This window comes from Canis lupus, chromosome 29, assembly GCF_048164855.1.
Source record: "Canis lupus baileyi chromosome 29, mCanLup2.hap1, whole genome shotgun sequence".
Taxonomy (NCBI): Eukaryota; Metazoa; Chordata; class Mammalia; order Carnivora; family Canidae; genus Canis; species Canis lupus.
The window spans coordinates 20425472-20447468 of record NC_132866.1 but is presented as its reverse complement, the minus strand read 5'-3'; the positions used below and the strand labels follow the sequence as shown (position 1 = coordinate 20447468).

The 21997-nt window shown below is 36.4% G+C and overlaps 1 long non-coding RNA gene across 1 annotated transcript in view; it reads left to right on the top strand.

The window, feature by feature from the left end:
- The first annotated feature begins 2278 nt into the window (after positions 1-2278).
- LOC140620891 (uncharacterized) overlaps positions 2279-21997 on the top strand; it is a 99871-nt gene continuing 80152 nt past the window's right edge. Inside the window, exons 1-4 of the long non-coding RNA XR_012020617.1 lie at positions 2279-2431; positions 6559-6668; positions 7272-7420; positions 9412-9488. This is a non-coding gene — a long non-coding RNA (uncharacterized lncRNA). The remainder of the gene's footprint in view (positions 2432-6558; positions 6669-7271; positions 7421-9411; positions 9489-21997) is intronic.

The following is a 21997-nucleotide window of genomic DNA, read 5'->3' as shown; positions in this document are numbered from 1 at the left end:
AGCAGATCCTTTTCACAATGTTTCATCCTATTTAAGCCTTCTATAAACATGACTGAATTTCAAGCAAGTATCTGTTGCAAACCAGATGTTGAACCTTTGATCTATACTTGTCTACCACTCAAATCTACCCGACTCTGTCCCTTCATTAACCATGTAACAGAGGATAGGTATTTATTTCCTAAGGTGTAAATAAATTATATAATTCCACGAAACCTGAAAAATTGTAATCTGCATTCTGATCTTTCCCACAACACAAATGCCCCCCACATATTTATATGTTTCTTTATAAGTACTTTAGGACATTTTCTGGGCTTATATTTACTTTGTTAACATATATAACTGAAAGATATATAAGGAAATAGACTAAGAATTCTTCTTTTTTTTTTTACAAACCTCAACAATTCAATTTGGTATTTGTGATTACTTATTTGTTGTTATATTTATCTTTTATGTATCTCTCATAAAGTTATTTAACTTTACCATGTAAATGTGCTTTATCTTCATAGCAGAGCAACTCTTCAACAACACATATTCATTAAGGGCTTCTGAAAACTAGTCACTTCCAGAGATGGAGAGATGAGAAGAATCCATCAATGTCCTTGCTAGGTTTTTAGTAAAGGCCATACCACAGTTGCATATATAATAACATATGCAAAGTTACTTATGTTTCACCTACTTTCAAAAGCAGACTTGAGGCTGCCTACAAAATGCTCAAATAGATGTGTGAGACATTAGGTGTAAGACCTGAGTCTTCAACATCTATTTCCAAGTCAATGAAGGTGCCTGCATAGACATGAGGGCTCTCAGTAAAATCTTTTCATGGATTGTCACTGGGCTTAAACTACATCTGCATAGTGTACAGTAAGGAATCCAAAAATGTACCAACACAACCACTGTCCTCATGGAAGTGACACCAAAATTAGGAACAATACAAGATTGTGTTCACATCAAGTTATTAGTAAGTACTGAGCTATATACCTGCCTTACATAATCCAACTCTCAATCATTCAAACCTATGAACAGAAAGCAGAGCTTACAATGGGAGATTAAAGCTATTTTAGAAGGTAAGATTGTGCTATGGAATAGTGATCTTGATTTATTCTTAAAATGCTTTCTATTGGGGGTGCCTGGATGTCTCAGTCGGCTAAGCATCCAACTTAATTGGATCAATTAATCAAGCATCCAACTTGATTTCAGCTCAAGTTGTGATCTCAGGGTCATGAAACTGACCCCTGCTGAGGGCTGCCCCAGCGGGGAGTCCACTGTGATTCTCTCCCTCTCCCTTTGCCCCTCCTCTGCTCAAATAAATAAATAAATAAATAAATAAATAAATAAATAAATCTTTTTAAAAATACCTTCTATTACATCCTTTTTAACAGTTCCAAATGCATGTACTCAGCTTTACTTCATGTGACATGGATTAAACAACGTAAAACTCACAGATATCGTCATTTCCTCCATTTCCCCTAATATATTTGCTACAGTTTGAGTGAGATTTGAAAAAGTACCAAATGTACTAAAGACTCATCAGAAGCCAAGTTCACAGAGCCTCAGCCACAAGCATAAAAAGTAACTGATATGAACAACAGGGAAGTAGAGTCATTACTACCCTAACACAACATGGATTTCCTTCTGACTCAGAACCCTAAAAATGTTAAAATGATTTAACATCCTAAAATATGTGTAGTTCCATTCTATCTAAACAGTAATTCTCCCTCAATTTCTGATTATGCTGCATGACTCCTTGGTAACCATGTTGTGACAAGTAAGCAAAGGAAAGTCATTTGTCTCGTTGCTTTTAAGCATGCTCTATGCAAGGATCCTTTAATACCTTTCTCATTATGCACCCATAGATTTACCTGGCTCGATTCATTTCCTTCATCCCTTCCGGCCCTGCTTACTTCTACTCCAGTCATAGAAAACTTCTCAACTACTTCCCATACTATTCCATTCCTTCACTTTCACTGTTGGCCAAGTAATTCCTCAAAGGCAAAGTGCTCTAAAGAATGAACTGATCTCTATTCTTAGATCTCATCAATTAAATCTCATATATTAAAACACTATAATGACTATTGTTACACATAAAATAAAATCCAAAGCCCTAACAATAACCCACAATACCCACCGTGAATCACCTTCCCCTGCCTCTTTTTCATTCCTCACCTTATGACACTCATCCCCCTTCTTTTACCCAGCTAAATCCCATAGTTCCTTATGTTGTTCACTCATTTATAAACACCATTAATGTCAACCCCTCCCTCCATTGTGTTCAAGTGCCAACCTCAACTCTGCTTAAACTTATCTATATTTTGCCAACAGCTGTACAATAATCACCTGGCTGTGAGCCTGAATGTGATACCATAATGGATGTTGAAAGCTGTGAAGGGAGAAATGAGACAGAAGTTGCTGTCCATAGAGGCCAGAGCTAATGGTAGGAGATGCTATTACAGAACTCACTTTAGCAATGAAAATTATAAGGTTCTGAAACAGCAGAGGTCATATGATAGCATTTAACTATTAAGACAGCATGGGCATAATTATAATGAGCTGAGTTGTAAGGTAAGAATAGTAGCCAATGTGGTCTTGATCTACAGAGAGTTTTATGGATACTGTGTTCTATGAAACACAATATCTGTACTGCCAAGGTAAATCTATATGCTCCAAAGAAATCAAAGATGGATAACTAAGAAGCTAAGGGCAATTTTCTCAACAAAGTCACAATCTCCTGCCCAGTTTCTAGATCTGAGCCAGTTCTCAAACTCAGAACCAACTGACTGAAGAAGACTTATTACCAGAAGAAAGGAGCTACAATATAATGACATTAAGCATATATGATCATAATACTCATAATTCTTCCCCAAATATGATCATAATACTTATAATTCTTCCCCAAAGGGAACTACAACCATATAATTGGGTAACCATACTGCTGGGGAAAGGTGAATATCCAAACATTCCAAAAACTACTGGATACATGGCTCTAATAGACATTAATATCTGGGAACCCATAGTATCATCATGCTTCACCCAATTAGAGTAAGATGCCAGTTAATAAATGGAGCTGTGACCCAGGTCCAGCTTACATATAATCCACTTAGTCCAAAGACATATCAGGGGTCATTTCCCTAGTCTTGGAATTTATCATTAGATTTTTACATACTTGCTAATTGGCAGAACCCCCACATTGATTCCTTGGCTTATGGGTAAAAGCTATCACAGAGCGAAAAAAAGTGAAAGCAACAGAAACTCTCCTAATAGGGAGGCAGAGATTAATGCCACTGATAAACACCTAAACGACAAAGAAGTGGTACTTTTCATTATATCCATTTAATTTACCAGTCTGGCCACTAAAAACATCAGCCAGAACCTTAAAAATGACAGTGAACTATTACAAACTCAAACCAGATTCAGATCCAAATATAGCTGTTGTGTCCCATGTGGTCTCTTTGCTAAAGAAATTTCCAAAAGCAAGTTAACATGATCTTTAGATACAAAGTATTGATTGTTCATCTGGAAAATTCATTATTTTGCATGAGAAAAATAATATTTTGCATTTACTTGGGATGGACAAGAGTACACATATATAGTCCTGATTCTCTTTGTTAGGACCACTTAATTATCTGACATTGTATAATTTTAAATATCCTTGCAAGATGTTGAGGGAAGATTTTATGCAAGGGTGGATTTGATCTTAACCTTGCAGTAGGACAAATTTCTACTTGTATCCCAGACTGTCAACCCCAACTGATGGTACTCTTGTATTTTGAAAAGCAAGAATCAAGTTACCTGACACACTAGGGATACATGAAAAAGGACTTCAAAGATATTTAAAGGTAGCTGTGTGCTAAGGGTCAAAATGTCTTTTCATTTGTTTAATTTTATGTTTTTTTTCTTTTTCTTTTTTTGTTTGGATCTGTGCCTGATATTAATTTTGGTCATTTTTTCAACCTATCTTCTGTCTTTATTAGATACAGGAAGCAAAAAGACCTCATAACCCGAAAAACCACTTTATGTATTTCCTATAGGAAAATGTATTAGAGTTTTCAGAAGTAAACTCAGAGATGTTAGGCATAAATGATGAGGGAAATGCCCATCAATCAAACTTCAGCTGATGATTTCTTGAAGAACTCTAAACAATATAGTTGGAATTTTCTCTTTCTGCCAAAGTCTATACCACTAAGCATCTTTAAAGAGACTTTATGAGCAGTTTTTCTGTAGATATATTGTTTGCATGCAAGAACATCAATCTCCTTAAATGTTGGGCAGAGAGAACATAGACAGTGAATTAGATAGGCCTCTTGTCCAGAAACATGGTAAAGATAGGAAATCAAATGCCAAACGTGCTGCTCTGTGGAAACCCATTTCATAATGCTGTATTTTACATCAGAATGTGAACTTTGAGTTTTCAAGCTACAAATAGAGATTTAGAAAAAATAGCTTTATCTCTTTCTTCTCACTTCTAAGATAATTACACAGACAAAAAAACATATCTCTAAGCAAACTAGAAAGTAAACAATAAACTGGAAGAAATTTTGAAAGACATAGAGAGGAAATAGTTATATTAGCCTCAAAACAAATTATTCCTTCACATCAATATGACAAATTGAACATCATAACAGATAAATATGTTCAAGATATGATCAAAATATATGCACATACAAATCACAAATTAAAAATGTTAAGCTCATAAATAATCTAACATATGCATAAAGACTAAAATCTATTTCTCTAACTTATTATCAAAATTAATGTTGTTTTTTACATTTTTTGTAATGATAATATAGTGTGATAGGGCCGTGAGTGAGTACAATATTTCTTGAAAGCAACTTGTTGTTATGGGTCAACTGTCTTAAAAAATGTGTATATAATTTGACCTAGTAATCCCTCTTCCAGGAACCTGAGGACATAGCCATGGGTATACTCAAAATTTATTCTATTAAATTTAACAAGAATCCCCTACCCCTGGACAAGCAGAGCAGGACTAACTCCATTTTGTGCTACACCTGCTAGCTCATGTATAACCCCCACATGACCTGCTTATTGCTTAAGGCAGTCCCCCACCCCAGTCAAGCCACTGAACACATCCTTACCGAAAACCAGCTCATAGGAATGCGGAACCCCTAACCGCCAAAGAATGTAAACCCCACCTCTTGCCCGCCAAACCTGCACGCCAATTCTGACCAGAGTGATAGGCTAGTTCAAACGGTCACTACAGGGTAAATTGTAATTCAATTGGCCACTTGGGTGTGGACCGACATGACTATGCAACTTTCTGTGTGTGTTACAATCTCATTGGCCACTGGCCCCTGTAAAACTGCTACCCCTCTTAACCTTGGGGTCCAAGCCCCTGCTCCACTGTGTCGGGTATACTTGGACCCAAGCTCGAGCTTGTTAATAAACCCTCGTTTGTTTGCAACGGAAAAAAAAATTATTCTATTAAAATGGGCACTGAATAATTATTTATATTTTTTAGGCAAACAGCCTAAATACTGATAAACTGATTATATAAACAATGGTACACTCTTATTATGGACTTGGAAACAACTATTAAAATTATTTATATGAATACTTAAAGTATAGGAGAGAGGGCCCAAAATATCATATGGTGGAAAAGTCTACACAGAATTATGAAACCAAAATAACCCCTTTTTTTGTTAAAATTGCAGTCAGTTTTCTCGCTAGGAAATTTATATATTATTTATGCCATTAAATATCATTACCTATTTTTATATATACATATGTGAAGAATCAGAAAGATTTATAAGACAATGCATTTATCCTTTTCTGGTGGGATTTTGGTAGTTTTTATTTTTATCTGAGTATTTTCCTTTCTGTAGTTTGCAAATACTGGGCACTAAATACCTATTACCTTAATGATTATATGCTAGTAATAAACACTGCTTTAAAATAAAAGTTCCCTCCTAGCCATATTTCCCACTCTATATTTCCCACTCTTTCTTTCTTCAAGACGAAAAGCAGAGTACCACCACAATTTGATTTTGAACATCTACAGAGACATCTGCCATAATCTAAATTATTATAACCCCTAATCTCTAAATTCTTGGGGATGCTCTGGGCCTATCAATCAGAAGCATTCAAACTCTAGAGTCAGGAGGCTGTTCAGAAGTAACTGTTGACTATTCTGATGAGAGCCTGACATCTTAATCTTTTAAGAATTGAATAAATCTGATCCCCCTTCCCCCAAAGCTCACCAGCCAACTTCTCCATCAGAATCCCACAGTGTTCATCTCATTTGAAAAAAAAAAAAAAAAATGAAGAGCATCTCAAGGAGATACAGAATCTCAATGCACAGAAAACCACATTGTGCTTTCTTAACCAAACACAAAGCTTCTTAAACAAGCTGTGGGAAATCCAGATGGACTTGGATTCTGATGAAGTATTTACATTCGTCTGTAGAGATGAATAACCTGCATGAGCATAGTTGCTATAACAGTTTGGACCTGAGTTGCCAGGTACTCTAGATATTTCTAATATCATTGCTACCTCTGACATTAATCTTGTCCCAGATAACATAAAATGTTACTCTCACTTTTTTAGGAAAGAAAGAGCATCCATATCTATGGTGCATATTGACAAAATCTACATTTGAGAATAGTATTAGAAGTACCAAGAACCAGAACTTCCAGGGAAAGCATCACCTTTGGCAAGTTAGTATGTATGTTCTAGAATATTCCCCTAACCAGTAGAACACTACAGGCAATCTGGGGCCACCATCAGAGGATATGGAACCAGCCCCATGATTACTGACTGCTGGGTAAAATGACCTGCTCTTAGAGACAGGCAGTCAGATATCTTTGAGGGAAAACATCTAGACTGGAACAAGGCAGAAATGCTGACCCTGAGGAGCTCTTTACATGGAGGAGAACTTGGATATACTATGCAGGGAGCAAGTATTTCTATGACTGAGGTGGGGGGAGGTCTTTCTTTCCAGAAAGCCAGGCACACCAGAGCAATTCAGAATCAGTACCAGTGCTCAGACTTGAAGGGTCCCAATGAAAGGATGAAGGATCTTCCAATGAGACCAAAAATGTGATTGCAAAGCGTTCCTGATGATTCCAAGCATGCTTGGAGACACAGGTCCATGCCTGGGGAGAAGCAAATTCATATCTCCCTTTTTTCTCAGTCAAAAAAAAGAATAACAAATGCATACTAACATTTGTTTGTACTGTGTATTAGAAAGGGCTGTTGTTATTTTGTTCTGAGCTAGACAGCTTTTATATTCACTTACTGTCCTTATTTATATTTTGTAGCACAGATGGAATGTAAATATGGGAAGGAAGAGCTATCCCTCCCGCTTGAAAATGAGTGGACATGAAATATCTCTAAGCAAGGGAACTCATGATTAATAAATCCTACATTTGACAAATAGTTACTTCTTGACCCTCACTTCGCCTGCAGGGTAAGTAACAGTCTTCATTCTCTGCCTTAAGTGAACAGGAGATCTAGTCACCCAGGAATGACAAATTATTTATTTCAGAATCATACTTTAAATTGCAAAGACAAATGAAAATCTGAATGAGAATAAAATGTAGTAGTGCATAAACTATCTCCAATAATCGCAACATGTACACAGAATTGGAAATAGCACAGAATGAGAGAAGAAGAACCACATTCTCATCCCAGATCTTTCACAAACAAATTGTGTGACTTCAATTGTTCAATCCATTTGAGCCGCAGTTTCCTCAATTAAAAACCTAAAGGGTTAGGAGCAGTCATGATCTCACAGTTGTGAGATCGAGCCCCACATCAGGCTGTGCGCACTTTTCAAAAAGTGCAGTCTTCTTGAAAGTTTCTCTCCCTCTGCCCCACCTGCTTATGCACTCTCTCTCCCTCTCTCAAATAAATAAATAAATCTTTTTTAAAAGTTTTTTTTTTAAATTAAAGTGTTAAATTTAACAATCTTGAAGGTCCATTCCCTTTTGATCAACTATTAGCTTGTGAAAATATAAATTAGTAAATGTGTGTAGATCATCAGGGATTTATATGTGTGGATAGCAATGTCAGTAATGTTAAGCTGCCTATTCTTGTTATCCTAAATGCTATAATAGGTAATACAGGAGTGTTGTTTCTGCTGTAAACTATTTCTGCTATGCATGTAATGATAAGGGATATCTTTGGTCATATGACTCAATAATACCACAACAGGCACATCACTCCCTGTTTAGTTCAAAGGCAAGTCCATTTCAGTCATTAGCATTACACAGACTGTAAATATCTGCTGCACGCTATCCATACCTGCTCAGGAAAATGTTATTCAGTGATCCCTCTCTTCTTCTTCCCTTGCTGAATTTCAGCACTGACCAGTCTTAGGATGTCAGTAAACTAACATCTTTATGCCTCAATTTTTCTTGGGTGAAATAATAAAGTTGGGTTAGATCTTTGTTTCCCCAAATGTTTTTCATAAGATGTAGCATATGAACAACAATAACAACAAAAACTGAACAAGATTCAGAAAATGCTGCAAACTCCATCCCCTCTCAGACACTTGCCATCATATTACCATCCTAGAGACTCCAAAAAGTCAGAAGCCTGACTAATTTTAATTCATCTGGTTTAACCTAGAACAACTGATCAGGGGATCCTTTATTTCCAAGTGAAATCCCTTTCTTTCTTTTTGTGTGTGTGTGTGTGTGTGTGTGTGTGTGTGTGTGTGTGTGTGTGAAATCCCTTTCTAATGGTACCTCAGCAGTAACAATCTCTGGACTCACTTTGGGAAACCTCAAACATGATACTCCCATGGACTCAAGGATCCTTTACTTTTGGAAGTTGACATGGGAAATATCACAGCTAATAAGGACCTTCCAGATGTTCTAGGCTTTTCCATAATATCTCTCACTCAGTCCCAAATGGACAACTGCATTACATCCTCCCGTACTACATCTTTCAGTTCTCTTGTGAGAGGGGTAAAGCAGCTCTGGTCCAAACCTATATGTTTTTATGTATCTTTGGGGTAAAGCAGAGTCACAAAAAGCTCTATTGACACAAGGCATCAGAACAATTAGTGGAGGTAGCCCTGCCATTGTCACACCTCATGAGGAGAGCTATTACACTTACACTGACAAAGCACACACAACACAGAAGGAAAGTCACTATTTGTGCAGAGTTTCAGCAATCTTAAGAAGTTTTTGAAACCAACCAGCCCTGAGTGGGATTATTTGCCAAGTTAATAGATTCCACTGTATCCTGGAAAGAAGAGCCAGGAATCCAAGGAGTAGATTTACTCCTGGGAATAAGGCTCCACCTGTACCACTGCTTCAAGCTGGTATTTCTTTCAGATCTCTTCCTTATCATACTATTACCTAAATTTTCCTGTGTCTTGTCTTCCCATCTAGACTATCAGCCCTTTCAGGGGACAGATTATGCCTTTTACTTCTCTTGTTTCTCACACAGCTCCTAGAAGAGCACCTAGATAAAGCAGGAGCTCAGTAAATATTTATTGGATGAAAAATAGATTGACCCATAAATGAGTAAGTAGATAAATTCTATTTGTATTTTCAGACTGACTTTTAAAAGTTGTCTTATAAATCATTTTAGCCATTTAGAAAGTGTAATGACTAGGGGTGCCTGGGTGACTCTGTTGGTTAAGTGTCTGACTTCGGCTCAGGTCATGATCTCAGGGTCCTGGATGGAGCCCCGTGTCAGGCTCCCTTCTCAGTGGGGAACCTGCTTCTCCCTCTCCCTCTGCCCCCTCCCCCTGCTCCTGTTCTCTGTCTGTCTCTCTGTCTCTCTCTCAAATAAATAATCTTTAAAAAAGTAAAATGGCCAAAAAAAAGCAAAATGGCTAATAAAAAGGATAACAGGGAAGCCACTACAAAGCTCTCCATATTGAATTCCTATCCTGTGACTCCTTGCTATTCACATCCCCCTCACTCCTCAGAGATGACCATTATATTAAACTCAGTGTTCATTATTCATACACAACTCTTTACATCATTGCTAACTATGTATAGATCCCTAAGTATTTTCCAATATAATTTTTCTATGTTGGTAAACTTTATAAAGTATTATTATATTCTTCTGTATTCATCTGCAAATTGCATTTATAATCAAGAATATAATGAGGTAAGTTCATGTTGATATAAATTATTCTAGGTCAGTTATTTTCAAGGCTGAATTGTATTTCATTGTATGAATATGCCATAATTTATCTTTCTCACATGAACAGAATTTGAGCTACTTTCCAATTTTTCAATATTACACAAAAAGCTGTTATGAACATTTCTATCCAGGTCTCTGTGTGCACATATGAGTAGATTTTTATAGGGTATATCCCTAGGGGTGAAATTGCAGGGTCATAAAGAATGCACATTCTCAATTATTCTAGGGATCTCTGGAGAACTCTCCAAAAGAGCTATTCCAATTTGTTGTCTCATAAATCCTGTTTTGTTAGACTTTAGTTTTGCGGCACTAACTTCTGGCTATTTGAGTACTGACTTCAAGATAGGAGCCTCTTTGCTGCCAAGCTTGTCAAGAACTGTGTCTGAAAGCTTCGGAGACATGCTGGTATCTGTTCAAAGTCAGGGACACCAGCCTTCTGCGGTATAAATGGATCCCATTCCTCCACCACAGGTTCATGACCACAAGCCATAGCGATTACTCAATGTTTAAGGTATAAGAGTTTTTTTTCTTCTAACCCTCAACTGCTTTTATTTTAAACACAGATCCCCACCGTAATTAAAACTAGACTTTAATGGCAATGAAAGAGATGCATTTATCTAAATGTTATCTGTGTTAGCAGGAATGATTACAGTCCTATTCATAAGCTCCTAGTCTCCCTGTGCCCTGGTTACATTAATATCCCATCACATTGTGTTGTGGGATCATAGCATCCCAGGGCAACAACATGACAGCTGATTTTCAACATCGGTTTCGACTTACTGCCTCCTCCCTGAAATTGATTAAATATTGAAATGCTTCAGAATGCAGCTCATGAAAATAAATCAGTCTGTGTAGTAGCCAGGCCGTATTCAACAGAAACTTTAAGAGAGGATCATTTCTATGATAGAGACTTGCTGTCCAGAGTAGTCCATCCTAAATTGTTATGATGTTAGTACCGGTACCTCTTTCTGCATGCCTGTTCATCTCCAGTCTCCTTAGGAAACTGCAATCCCTCAAACAAGGTGAGTCTTCTTAGGGTTTTTTGTGGTTTTTTTTTATTTTATTTATTTATTCATGAGAGACAGAGAGAGAGAGAGAGAGAGAGAGAGTCAGAGACACAGGTAGAAGGAGAAGCAGGCTCCATGCAGGGAATCCGAGTGAGACTCGATCTGGGTGTCTCCAGGATCACGCCCTGGACTGAAGGCGGCGCTAAACCACTGAGCCACCCAAGCTGCCCTGTGTTGTTTTTTTGATGTGTTTATTCTGAGTCCTTTTTTCCAAATATTTATTTATTTGAGAGACAGAGAGAGAGAGAGAGGAGTGAGGGGCAGAGGGAGAGGGAGGGATAGAGACAGAATCTCAAGCAGACCACCCACTGAGCATGGAGTCAACACGGGCCTCGACCTTAACACTCTGAGATCATGACCTGAGCCAAAACCAGGAGTTGGATACTTAACTGACAGAGCCCCCCTGGCCCCCCTGGGTCTTTTATTTTCAGTAATGATTTCAGATGGTTGTAATATTTTTGCTTTGCATATTTTGTGTTAAAAAGGTTTTTTGAAGAATAAAATACATATAGAAAAGTACACTGAATATACAGAGTGATTAAACAAGCCCTGTAACCACCATATAGATCAAGAAATAGAATATTGCCAGAAACGCAGAAGCTCTCCTGCACCTTCCCAGTTATCCCATTCCTACCCCAAGGTAACCACTATCTGTGTTTGTTTTTAATTAAATGGTGTAAATTACCATCGACATTTAATTGCTTCTTTTACCTGAGTTCAGTAAGGTCTACTAAAAAATGCAGAGAGTTAGTGCAAGGACTAGAGCCAGGACTCCGCCCCTTTTGCACCATCCACACCCATTCTGCTTATGTCATGCAGTCACTGGCCTCATTTTCTCTTCCACTGAAAAACTGGCAAGAGATTCAGTGATCCATTAATAATGCCACATTCCTCTCCATTAAGGAGGTCTTCATTGTCCAGTTTGTACCAACAGTGGATTCCCACTTCTCCCCTCCTCCCAGAATTTGGAACTTGGTTTCTCTCACACATGGGTGGAGATCTCACTCACTTTCTCAATATCTCTCTCTCTCTCTCTCTCTCTCACACACACACACATACACACACACAAATTTCCACAGAAAATGACATGGAGTCTGAAAAATCAGAGATAGGAAAAAAAGAAGATGACACTTTGGCATGTTTACATATTCATGTAAAGTAGGTGAAAGAGGGAGAGGGAGAGAGGATAGAAGGGAGATAGAGAAAATTCAGGGTATACATATATACTGGAACGGTTGAGAGCAGTGTCTACCTAAGCAGTCTCAGGGTTAATAATGGGGTTTCTACTGAGTTGTCCAGTGTCCCAAAGGGAATGATCAGAACTTGGGGAGTTCTAAAGAAAATGGTCTCAGGTTTGTTCACATTTCTGAGCCAGAGAACTCCCAACTTCTGGGGCAGTTGGAGGAGCCAAGATAAGCTTTGGAGAAGCCTTTCCATGTAAGCAAAACTCATTAAAGGTCAATAAAGACCTCTGCAAAACTGTCAAATTAGAAAAGTTGGTCCTTGATTACTGGTCCCCCAACCACCAGACTAAATTGATCCATCAAGGTTCCCAGAAGTGCTTTAGGTTTACAGTCTATGATTTCAACATACTTTCCATCAAAATTTCTATTGCCCCTATGATTTATCCTTAGCTTTAGGAGAACATAAAAGGTGTGAAGGTTGTACTCCTTTTGAGTTTTTAATAGCTGATAAAAGTGTCCTACATCACTTTTCTATATTTGCCTTTAACATGTAGGGGTTATAGCCACTGTTATAAAGACAAGGAGATGAATTTCAGAGGTTGGGATAGGATGGCATTCATGCCACATGGACAGACATTTGTTTTCAACTCCTTGCCACTTGAACAGGAAATGAGACTACTTCATGGCAAAGACACTTTCTCTTACTGCATTAACCACACACACACACACACACACACACACTCCTGCACATACACACATATACATACACTCATGCACATATGTAGATGCAAAGTCATACCTCACAGCAAATAAGGACCCAGCAAGGATTTCTAATCAATCCTGCCTCACTTCATCATTAAACCTTATTTCCATCAGCCATAGCGGTTCTACAATTATACACTAGAGCTTTCCAGCCAAATCCTTTTCTCCCCCAATCCTTCAATAATTATTTTAGAGGAAATTACATTATACATTGAATAAAATAATTTCTTTCCCAGACAGATCTCAGACTTCAGGCATTTATAAGTTGATACTATGTAATAAAGTAATTGTGTAATTAGGAATACATTTGTCAAGTAGATAATTATTATGCTTAGAACACATAAAAATGGCTTTTTAAAGAGAGAGATAAAAAGATGGTATTAAGAATTTTACTGGATCAAATGAAAGCTTCAAGTTTTATTGGAAAGGAATAAATGGCCTTAACCAGAATTGGTTTTATGAGTCTGTAAGTCCATTTTAAAAAGTATCAGATGATGAGTTTGGAGGAGAACTCTGATCTGACTGAATTCTCACTAATATCCCTTTGCAGCATTAAGTTGGTCATGAACATCAAAATCCATGTCTGTCCTCCCCCTCTTCCTCTTCCTCTGACATCAACCCTAGCTCCAGTTGGTCATTGAGATTCACTTCTCCCATTATCCAACTCCATAGTCCTATCCCTAGCATGAACTAGTCCTCAGCCTCCTAGACAGTCTCCACATCCACTCTTTTTGTTTGTTTTCTTTGCTTTTTATTGAGGTAAAATTCATATAAAAGTAGCCATTTTAAAGTGTACATTTCAGTGTCATTAGGACATTCACAGTGCTGTGCAACCACCACCTACATCAACTTCCAGAACAACTTCATTTCCCCAAAAAACCTGACAATCATGGAACTCCATACTTAGTCCCTATTGCCTCCTCCTCCTAGCTGCCAGCAAGCATCAACCTACTTTCTGTTCCCTAAGGATCCATCTCATCTATTCTGGATATTGCACATCAATGGAATCATACAATATGTGACTTTGTCAAAATTTTAATTCCAATATAACTAGCATACAGTGTTGTATTAGTTCCAGATGTACAATATAGTGATTCAACAATTCTGCACATTTCTCAGTGTCATGGTAAGTGTCCTTTCACCTATTTCATTCTTCCTTTGCCCACCTCCACTCTGGTAACCATTAGTTTGTTCTCTGTACTTAAGAGTTCATTTCTTGGTTCATCTTTCTTCTTTGTTCATTTGTTTTGTTTCTTAAATTCCACATATGAGTAAAATCATATGGTATGTGTTTTTCTCTAACTTCTTTCACTTAGCATTATACTCTCTAGCCCCATCCATGTCATTGCAAATGACAAGATTTCATTTTTCTGGCTGAATATATTCCACTATGTATATATATAAACAGATATGAATAGATATGGATATATATAAATGCACCACAGGGATATTTCATACATACATACATACACACACACACACACACACACACACATATGACATCTTCTTTTTCCATCCATAAATAATGAATACCTTCCATATCTTGTATATTATAAACAATGCAGCTATAAATATAGGAGTGCATGTATTCCTATCAACTGGTGTTTTTGTATTCTTTGGGTAAATAACTAAATACCCAGTAATGCAATTTCTGGATTGTACATAGGGTAATTATATATTTAACTTTTTCAGGAACCTTCTTAGTATTTTCCATGGTTGCTATACCAATTTGCGTTCCCACCAACAGTGCATGAGGGTTCCTTTTCCCCTACATTCCTGTCAGTACCAATTCTTTCTTGTGTTGATTTTAGCCATTCTGACAGATGTAAGGTGATATCTTATTGTAGTTTTGATTTGCATCTCCCTGATGGTAAGTGATGATGAACATCTTTTCATGTATTTGTTGGCCATCTGTATGTCTTTTTTAGAGAATGTCTATTCATGCCTTCTGCTCATATTTAATTGAATTATTTGGTTTTTGGGGATGTTGAATTTTTAAGTTTTTTCTATATTTTGGATACTAACCCTTTACCAGATATATCTTTTGCAAATATCTTTCCCTATTCAGTAGCATATATTTTAGTTTTATTGATTGTTTCCTTTGCTGTGCAGAAGTTTTTATTTTGATGTACTCCCAATAGTTTATTTTTGCTTTTGTTTCTCTTGCCTCAGGAGACATATCTAGAAAAAAGTTGCTACAGTTGATATCAAAGAGGTTACTCCCTGTTTTCTAGGATTTTTATAGTTGCAGGTCTCACATTTAGGTTTTTAAACCATTTTGAATTTATTTTTGTGTACAGTGCAATTTAAAGTGGTCCAGTTTCTTTTGTACATTGATGTCCAGTTTTCCCACCACCATTTGTTGAAGAGACTTTTTCCCATTGAATATTCTTTCCTGCTTTGTTGAAGATTGACCATAGAGCTTTGGGTTTATTTCTGCATTTTCTATTCTGCTCTATTGATCTATGTATCTATTTTTATGACAGTACCACACTATTTGATCACGATAGCTTTGTAATGTATCTTGAAATCTGGGATTGTGATACCTCATTTTGTCCTCTTTTTCAACACTGCTGTGGCTATTCAGGGTCTTTTGTGGTTCCATACAAATTTTAGGATTATTTTTTCTAGTCTTGTGAAAAATGCTTTTGGTATTCTGAGAGATTGAATCAAATCTGTCCGTTATTTTGGGAAGCATGGGTATTTTAACAATATTTGTTCTCCCAATTCACGCACATGGAATATCTTTCCATTTCTTTGTGTCATCTTCATTTCTTTCATCACTGTTTTATAGTTTTCAGAATACTGGTCTTTCACCTCCTTGGTTAAGTTTATTTCTAGGTATTTTACTATTTTTGGTGCAGTTATAAATGGGACAATTCTCTTAATTTCTCTTTCTGCTGCTTCATTACTAGGGTAGAGAAATGCAGCAGATTTCTGTACATTAATTTTGTATCTTGAGATCTTACTAAATTCATTTACCAGTTCTAGCAGTTTTTTGGTGGAGTCTTTAGTGTTCTCTACATATAGTATGTCATCTGCAAATAATGAAAGTTTCACTTCTTCCTTACCAATTTGGGTGCCTTTTATTTCTTTTTATTGTCTGATTGCCGTGGTTAGGACGTCTGGTACTATGTTGAATAAAAGAAGAGAAAGTGGATATTCACTTTCCACAGGAACAGTTTGTTCCTGATCCTAAAGGAAAAGTTCCCAATTTTTCACAATTGAGTATGATGTTAGCTGTGGATTTTTCATAATAGCCTTTATTATGTTGAAGTATGTTCCCTCAAAACCTGCTTTGCTGAGGGTTTTATCATGAATGATACTCTAATATGTCAAATGCTTCTTCTGCATCTATTAAAATCATATGGCTTTTACCCTTTCTCTTGTTGATGTGAAATATCACATTGATTTGTGAATATTGAACCACTGTTACATCCCAGGAATAAAGCCCTCCTAATCATGATGAACAACTTTTTAAATGTATTGTTGGATTTGGTTTGCTAACATTTTGTTGATGATATTTGCATCTATGTTCATCAGATAATGGTCTATAGTTCTCTTTCTTCGTAGTGTCTTTATCTGATTTTGATATCAAGGTAATGCTGGCCTCATAGAATGATTTTGAAAGCTTTCTTTCCTCTTCTATCTACTTTTTGGAATAGTTTGTGAAAAATAGATATTAACTCTTCTTTGTTTGGTAGAATTCACCTGTGAAGCCACCGGGTCCTGGCTTTTGTTTTTGGGAGTTGTTTTTGGTTTTTTGTTTGGTTGTCGGTGGCTGTTTTTTGTTTTTGTTTTTCAAGATTTTATTTTTAAGTAATCTCTACACCCAACATGGGGCTCAAATTCACAACCCTGAGATCAAGAGTCACATGCTCCACCAACTGAGCCAGCCAGGTACTCCTGTTGAGAGTTTTTTGATTACTGATTCAATTTCATTGTTGGTAATCAGAATACTCAAATTTTCTATTTCTTCCTCCATAGGTTTTGGGAGGTTATATGTTTCTAGTAATTTATCCCTTTCTTCTAGGTTGTCCAATTTGTTGTCTTGATATTCTCTTATTTTGTATTTCTGTGATGTCAGTTTTTATTTCTCCTCTCTCATTTCTGTTTTTATTTATTTGAATCCCTTCCCCCTGTCAATGAGTCTGGCTAAAGGTTTATAAATTTTGTTGATCTTTTCAAAGAACAAGCTCCTGGTTTCATTGATCAGTTCTATCATTTTTTCAGTTTCTGTTTAATTTGCTTCTGCTCTAATCATTATTATTTCCTTTCTTCTACTGTTTTGGGGTTTTGCCTGCTCTTATTTTTCTAGATCCTTTAGGTGTAAGGTTACGTTGTTTATATAATATGTGACTTTTTGTGCCTGGCTTCTTTCATTTAACATAATGTTTTTGAGGTTTATCTATGTTGTAGCATGTAATAAATACTTAGTTTCTTCTGGGTGAAGAATATTCCATACTGTATATATACCACAATTTGTTTATCCATTCATCTGTTGATGGGTATTTAGTTTCCAAGGGTCCCACCTGTTATCTATTGCAAACAGTGCTGCTATGAATATCTATATACTTATATTTGTTTGAGTACCTGTTTTCAATCCTTTGGATATATACTTAGAGTGGAATGGTTGTGTCTTATGGTAACTCTATGTTTAACCTTTTGAGAAACTGCCAACTGTTTTGGATGGCCATTTGGCCATTGCCCCCATTTTACATTTTCACTGGTAATAAATGAGGTTTCCAATTTCTTCATATCCTTGCCAAAACATTATTTTTATTATTATTATTGCCATTCTAATAGGTATGAAGTGATATCTCACAGTGGGTTTTGATTTGCATTTTCTTAATGACTAATGATGTTAAGCATCTTTTTATATACATATGGCCATTTGTATATCTTTTTTGGAGAAGTGTTTAAGTCCCTTGTTCATTTTTTAATTTGGTAGTTTACCTTTGTTGTCAAGTTGTAAGAGTTCTTTATATATTCTGAATACTATTTGTAGCAGCTAGGTAACTTGGAATTTTACATTTTCTCCTCTTATTGATGTCTTTCTCCTCACCTAGATGAGGAATGCCATCAGGGAAGGCTCTACTTCTGTTTATGCTCATAATTGTCTCCTCCACTTATCATATTGCCTGGCACAAAGGAACATTCACAAATAGTCAATTAATTAGTGAATTAATGAATGAATGAGAAGGCCATTGTCTTCTCATCAAAGTAGGGAAGTAGAGCTTAGGTATAGAGTGTGGGAAGAAAATAATTCTCATGGTATCACCTTTAAAAGTTCAATATTTTAGTAGCTCTTCTACTTTCTATTTCTTATTTATTAAGTATATTATTCTCGCCAATCTCTTAGAGATTAGACAACATGTTAGGCACCACAGAAATAAATGTGAAAAAAAAAAGGATCTTTCTTATAGTGGGTATTTGTAGATATATTTTACTACCCAGAAATGGAACCTCTTTCTTATGTTTAGGTAATTCTCCATCTCATGCATCAATCATGTAAGATGAAAATATTGGATACTTATATACCCAGCCTTCATTGCAGCTAAGATGTAGGCATTTGACCTGGCTCTACAAATCAGAGTCATCCACATTGGCCTTAGATTGCACAGCTGATGAGGCAATGAAGCATGGCCATCACTGATTCTATTCTGGTCAGGCTGATGAGAACAGTAAAAGAGATAGTACCTCTCAGTATCCAGGGACAGTGGTAGTCTCAGTTCTGGAAATACCTTTAGGTGCCTAGGATAAGAGGTATCTTTATAGGATCTGTTCTGAAGCATAACTAGAGTGATTTTTCTTTTCTGTGGCATTTAATCTTGGTTCCCTAGCCTCTTAGGGATTCTTCAAATTGCCAAATATGCTTTAATAAATTCATTTTCTACTCAAGTTATGCACAGGTGATTACTTTGCTTGAAACTGAGAAACCTAACGGAATATTGCCCTCATAGAGCTCTAGAGTTAAGACTACCAAAATACTGCCTTTAAGTCATTGTCTTAAAAAATTTATTGGAAGATAACCATGCTTATTCATTTTCATATTGTCTATGGATGCCTTAGAGCTGCAACAGCAAAACTGAGCAGTTGACACAGAAACCACTCACAAAGCCTAAAATATTTACAATCTGGCTCTTAGTAGAAAGAGTTTACAGACACCTGCCTTAGAAAAGGAGTCATACAAACAAACATGCAATTCCAACATAATATTTTCCAAACTTTTGTTTAGACATGTTTTAAAGTAATTATATTTTCCACTTATGTCATATTTAAGGTGACACATTTTTATAAGTGGCCCCAGAGGCCTTCCAAAACATGTATCATAAAACATAATTCCTTCAACAAACCACTTGTTATAAGAAATAAGATTTTCTTCTATTTGTTACAAATTTGCCTTAAAGAAGGCAGTCCTTGGCCTAGAGATACCTAAATCAGTAGAGAAATCCACTTTCTCCTGGTGTTAACTTTTGTTATTACCATAGATTACAAAGATTATAAGTGACTTTATAGTTTACCTGAATTTGTGTTGATCTAACACTCAAATCTCCTTTATACTATCCAGTGACCACAAGCATTTGAATCTCTCCAAAAACAGAAAGTCCACACATTCTGAAGGAAAACTGTCCCCTTCTAGTCAGTCACCATTGAAACTAGGTTTGTCATTTAGTCAAAACTAATTTGTTTCTATTCACCAGTAATCAGAAAAAAAAACATTTAATCCCTCTCCCACGTTAGTGCATTTAAATATTTGACAACAACTACTCTGCCCTCCTGACTTGTCTTTTTTTTTTTTTTTTTAACCTTGGAACAATATAACATTATAAGAGATGTGCCAAAGGTTTCTGAGGGTCTTATCCACATTTTCTCATTAGCATCTAACAGTGACACTAGGGGGACAGAATTACCATCCCTATTAGACAACTTGTCCAATCCAAGTTCACAGCTGGTAAATGATGGAGTGGAGTTTCACATGGTTTTCCATTATGGCAAATATTTTGATTCAAATTGCATGTCATTCCATATGGCAAACAACATTTTGTACTTTCCTTTGCCATAGCTCATGTCCTCTCTCAACATTTGTCTTTCTAAGCCAGAGAGATTCTCCATCTCTTTCTCTCTCTCTCTCTTTCTCTCTTCTCTTCACCCTCTCCCTCCTCTTCTCTCTCCCTCACCCTCTTCACACACACACACACACACACACACACACTTTATTTTTAATTTTATCATGTCCTCATATGGCAGCAGGAAACCCCTTCATCTTCCACTGCTTCTCCCAATGTGTCTACTTCTAGCATGTCCTTTGAATTGCCCTTTCATGTCATTTTAACTTTAATGATGACATTACTATGCCTAGTAAGTAGTGCCTATAGTATCAGTGGTTCTGTCCCTTACTAACTATGTGACCTTTGGCAATTATATTTCTGCCCATATGACCTCCCATTTGCTTCTCACTTTCTGTGCCTCATTAAAATGGATGCAATGCCTAGGTCTTGGGTAAAGTGAGGGTTAATTAAGATATTTACATAAAGTGCTAAAAAATGAAAGCCAAGTACATTATTATGGCTGTAAATACATTTGGAAAATACAACCAAATCTTTCCTATAGACATCTCTGCTGGAAGCAAATTTTCCAGTTCTACAGTGATCAAGATAAGACATCAACATAAGCAATCTAACACCGAAATTTATTTTTATCTTTTTATTGGAACAAAGATTTAAACCCTTGAAGAACAACTTGAAGATGAAACACATAAAAAATTGCACTTCACACATCAATTCTATGCAATTAGATTCAGGGCACAAGATTTTTTTCATTGTGGAGATAAACCAAGATAAAGACAAGGTCTCTTTTGTATCAGATATATGCCTTTATTCCTAAAGACTGGAAAACTCTCTGCCAGGGTCCAAAAAAAAGTGGTTCTCTGTGCATAGGCCTGTGTAAGCTGAGCTGATTTGGAAATACGATGTCCTTGGAGACAAGAACAAAATTTCATATCCAGAGAAATGAGCAAAAGTACTCTCTAATACATGAGATTTAGATTTAATTATTAGGTTGAAAATTAGGGGACACTAACAGAAGTGACTACGGACAAGTTGTTTAATTTATATAAGCCTCAGTTGTATTATCTATAAAATGATTAGATCTACTTCATTTGTTATGAAAAAAATACCAACATGAGAATCAAGATCAAGTACTCAGTAACTGGTTGCTATAAACAGAAAGTGGCAAAATGCAGTGATGACAATAGTCATATGTCTGGTTAGCTATGTGACTATAATCAAGTTATTTAATTTTGTTAACCCATGGCTCAGTTTTCACAGCTATAAAATGGGGATAATGATATTGCTTCTCTCATTTGGTAGTTATGAGAATTTAAGTAGGCAGGAAGGGTAAGTATACAGGACAGTGCCTGATTCTTAGTGAATACTCAGTAAATGGTAGTTGTCACCATCACCACATAGCATCAAAAATACATTATTCTTTCACCAGTGAACATTGGCCAAATACTACTTCACAAATATGAGAGCTTTTTATTTAAATTTTAAAAAACATAAAGTAAAAGTTAAAACTACTGCTAAAAGGAGGATTTTCTGTTTAAAAAAAAGTCACAGAACCCTTGTAAACCATTTCCAATTCTGCTATTGTCTCCAAATTCCAGACACTGCCTTGTTAGTTGAATCTCCTTGTTTTCTCTGATGCCCTACATTAAGACGGAAGCAATCCTACAGATTTCTCAGAATGAGAAGGGTATGGTTAGGGTGGTCTTGTGCATTTGTTGAAAGAGTCACTTCAGCCAATTTTAGTATACAAATTCCTAAAGTGTTAATGTCCTCCTAAGCTATATTTGATGACAAA